Source organism: Gossypium arboreum, chromosome 10, assembly GCF_025698485.1.
Source record: "Gossypium arboreum isolate Shixiya-1 chromosome 10, ASM2569848v2, whole genome shotgun sequence".
NCBI classification, from domain to species: domain Eukaryota; kingdom Viridiplantae; phylum Streptophyta; class Magnoliopsida; order Malvales; family Malvaceae; genus Gossypium; species Gossypium arboreum.
In genome coordinates, this window is record NC_069079.1 from 68,091,540 (window position 1) to 68,096,340 (window position 4,801).

The window sequence follows — 4,801 nt, forward strand, 5'->3', positions numbered from 1 at the left end:
TTAAGTTCGCACGAGGCGCACGAGACAACTGTCGACCGATGAAAGGCTTAGTGCTGCTTAATCTGATTATGGCTCTGTGCTATGTTGATTATGGCTTTGTGCAACTCGTATTTACCAGTGGCTATGTGCCTATCATATTTATCGATGACTTTGTGTTGATCATATTTACCCATGGCTGTGTGCCTATTATATTACCATCACTGATGGCTTTGTGCCAAACTTATTACAGTTACCGATGGCTTCGTGCCAATTATAACACCGCTACTGAAGGCTTAAAGCCATATATGTACTGCAGGTAATCCCCAGTGATAGGTGGATCGGTACTGCGAGGGACTCGGAGATGGCCACACACTGCTTATGTTTTCAGATTTGTTTATTTACTGTTGCATATTTTTATTTGGGTTGTAATAAGGTCTCTCTTAATTTTATGGTTTTATTTTAAATTTTGGGATTTTATTTACTATGTTTTATAATTGTTAGAAGTACATCGCGGTTTTCCAAAACAACAACTATTTTCAAAACACTACATTTTCAGAACTTAACTTTTAAACATCATAAATCAGTTACTTTTAAAATTAGCTTCCGTAACCTGAAAAGAATTTCGAGAATAATATTAATAATTTTTCAGTGTACTACATTTCTTTAAGGAGGGTTTTTAATAGAAACATGGTTTTCGAAAAACACTTTAATGTGACACACCAGATTCGACCATAACGTCCAGGTTGGGTTTAGGGTGTTACATTTAGTGGTAGGTTAAGGGTTGGAATGACTCAGTTAGTGTTGGAGTAGTGCAACTCTACTGTTACGCAGTTGGTAGGAAAAGTGGCTATATTTTGGTGGTGTTAAAGGAAAGTTTTTCTTTTTCCCTTGGATATGAAATGTGAATTGATGTTGGTATTGGGTCTTTACAGAATTGTCCGCAGCGAATTGTGGAGTAGTGAACTATCTTGTTCGGATCTGCAGGTCCCGGAGTGCTCGATTGTGTTTTACAGCAAATCGCATCAGGTGTGTAGTAGTACCGTATTTGATAACCGGTCAAAAGCTAAAAGAATGTATGAATCTACACACATTGATTTGACCATAGGTTGGCAAATGTCGAAATGCTGAAATACCGAGAAATAGAAAAGTCGAAAGGAGGGGCTTAGAGCATGCGATCGCACGCACGGTAAACCGAGCCCACGAAACATGAGTGTACGGCAAAAATGGCCGCCATGAACGAATTCTTGGGCGTAGGCCATAATTGGACCCGTGGGCCCTCTTGTCTAAATCTGACTGTTAGGTGGAAAATAGTGGGGCTTGTTAGGTCGCGCACATGGCATAGGCCATTCTAGGCCTCAATGAGCTGAAGTGGGTCGTGTGGGCCCAATGGGCTCGTGTGCCCCGCACGTATAAAATCCTCGATAAGTGACAAACTTTGGACTAGGCTGTGTAGTATGCATGTCGTTGCTAATCTTAGGCTAATTGGGACGCAAGAGCGTGTGGGCCTATTTGGGCCGAATAATGGGCCTTGGGTCCATTTTCACTAATAGGTCCGTTAGTGTTGTATAAGTCGTTCGAGGCGACTACAAACCTTTGGATGGGCTTATAAGCATCTTTTAGGCCAAACTGTTTAAATTATCGAAATACCCCTAATTTGTTAAATTACCAAAATACCCCCACTTTTAAAATTACCGAAATACCCTTGTAGTGTAAAATTATCGAACTACCCTTGTAGGATAAAATGACTATTTTGCCCTTATGGATAAATGACCGACTTAGACTATGAATTTGACCGATTTGACTGTGATCGTATGATTGTGTTTTAACTGACTTGACGGTGGTTGTACGACTGATATGCTTTTAATATATGTTTAAATGATTGTTACTAAGCATGGCCATTTTGCATACATGTATGATGGTTGTGCATGACATACATGACATATTGCATGAGGTTGGGACATTGATACAGAGGAATTTATGATAGGATCGCACGGGTCGAATGAGACGACTGTGGATCCAGTATTGATCTGTTAAGGTCGCACAAGGCGTACGAGATAACTGTGGATCGATGAATGGCTTAGTGCAGCTTAATCTGATTATGACTCTATGCCAACCTAAATGTGGCTCTGTTCTATGTTGATTATGGCTTTTTGCAACTCGTATTTACTAGTGGCTATGTGCCTATCATATTTATCGATGACTCTGTGTCGATCATATTTACCCATGTCTGTGTGTTGATTATATTACAATCGTTGATGTCTATGTATCGAACTTATTACAGTTATCGATGGTTTTGTACCAATTATAACACCGCTACTGAAGGCTTAAATCCGTATATGTACTAGCAGCTTTGTTGCGATTTTGGTCAGTGCTGCAACAGGTGCTAACATTGTAAGTGTAGGGATGGCGTGGCTGAGTTATTCCCCACATGTAGTGCAGAGTTGGACGGAGGCAACTGCAGGGTTGGATTGGATAGCATGCATCCATGCATTCACATATTTTGTTTTGCTATTGAGATGGGCTAGGCCCAATTGATTCTGTTATGGGCTGTGACCCAAATGATAAGGTAATGGGCCTTGGCCCACTTATGCTCTGAATCGGTATCTTATTTATGTTAAAGGGCTTTGGCCCTGACTGCTTTCTATTTCAGATATCTTGTTGTTACTCTAGTAAGGGGATTACACGCTGAGTTTTTGTAAACTCACCCTGTTTTTTACTATACAGGTAGTCCCTGGTGTTAGGCAGATCGGTGCTGCGAGGGACTCGGAGATGACCACACGACTGCGCCTACTGCTACATTAAATTGCTTACTCATATTTTTTATTTTGGATTTCTAGTTTGTAATAAGACCATTTGTGGGATTTACTTTTAATTAGGCTTTTGATTACTCACTTTAAACTACTAGTCTAGGAAAAGACGAGTTTTCAAACCAAATATTATTTCCAAAAACATATGTTTTAAACTTGTTTAATTTAAATTAGCTTCCGGAGCTATAAGAGATTTTCAACGAAATTAATAACATTTTTAAAAGTGATTAACTTTCCAATGAACCATGTTTTGAAATTAAACGAACACAAATTGAGGCTTTACATAAGTTTTAAATAGTAAGAAGGGTTTTTTAATAAAATCACGGTTTCGAAAAACACTTCAATGTGACACCGCCAGATCCAGCCATAACGTCTAGGCCAGGTTTGGGCTGTTACATTTAGTGGTATTAGAGCCAGGTTGTAAAACTCGGTTGGGAAATAGGCCTTAGTTTTTGGATTTTAAAGTTATTTGCAAACGATTATGAAGCATTTGGAAGGATTTTTATTGTGTGGTTCACCGAGTCTCCGGTGCCGAATCCGTAAGTTTTTGAAATTGTTATTTGTTTTCATTGAAAAGCAGTAGATAGAAATACTGAGATTTCTTTATATATTAGACTATATTGCTACACTTGAAATTAGAGTTTGTATTTATTCTGTATTGCTACACTTGAAATTGTTATTTGTTTTCATTGAAAAGCAGTAGATAGAAATACTGAGATTTCTTTATATATTAGACTGTATTGCTACACTTGAAACTAGAGTTTGTATTTCTTTATATATTAGACTGTATTGCTACACTTGATATCTATACGCTCCGATGGATAGATGTTTTGGTGGGTGCTTGTATTATTAAGATCAGAGTGCTCAGCGAGAGCATAGAATGGTAGGCCAGGATGTACGACTGTTCTGTTAGTTGGAAATTTCGAGGAAAATTTTTTTTAAGGGGGTAGAGTTGTAACGTCCCAAATTTTGGGCCTAGAAGAAGTATAGGAGGAATTGGAATTTAATTGTGCAAGTGAATGACACAAGTGTGTATCTACTTCAGTGGTTAAGTGTCCTGAGAAGTGCCTGAGAAGTCTTGGGTTGAAGCCTTGGCTCCTAAAAAATTTTGGCTTTTAAGGGATGAACCATGGCTCTGGCATGTAGGCTTTATAAAAAAAATGTGGATGATTTATGATACAGAAAGAGCCTGTGGTGGAGTGGCAAGGTGGCATGTTGTGTAAATGTGAGGTCTGAGGTTCAAGTCTTGGGATGCACAATGGAGTTTTTATTTTGCTGTTTGAACTGTGTAGGAGCTGGAGTTGGGCTGAGACTCTGAAGTTGAATTGGTAATGAGAGTTTGAATAGAGTTTGAATGGGAGGTTTGAGTGATTTATGGAGCGTATCATGGAGAGATATTAGGAGAAAATCAATGAGTGATTTCTGGTGACATTTAAGGAGGAAAATATGGGATTTTATGTGGGTTGTTGTTATGTTGGGTTCAAAGAATTGGGTTCCCATTCATTTCCCAAAAAATTATATAAGATAGTTTTCCTCTGCTTCTCAAGTCTACCATTTTGTTCTTTGTCGATTTTTGCTAGATGGTTCTTTGTGATTTCTTTCGGTTCCCTTTTTGTTCTGTTCTTTCCTATGCCAACATTTACACCCTCCTCCTCCCTTGCCGATTTTTCATTGTCTTCTTTTGTTTCTACCAACTGCCTGCTGAACTTTCTTTTTCTTTCTTCTCACAGCTTTGGATTTTCCTTATAAGTCATTCCTTCCTTAATATTTGGTTTTCGCTGCCGTAACTTGCAACCTCTGTTTTGGGTTCTCACGTTATTGGTAAGTGTATCAACTATGAAGTATTCTTTTTGTTTATGGATTTTTGGTGAATCGATCGACTGTTCTATTTGCGAAGGGTTGGAATGACTCAGTTAGCGTTGGAGTAATGCGACTCTACTGTTACGCGGTTGGTAGGTAAAGTGGCTATATTTTGGTGGTGTTAAAGGAAAGTTTTTCTTTTTCCCTTGGATATG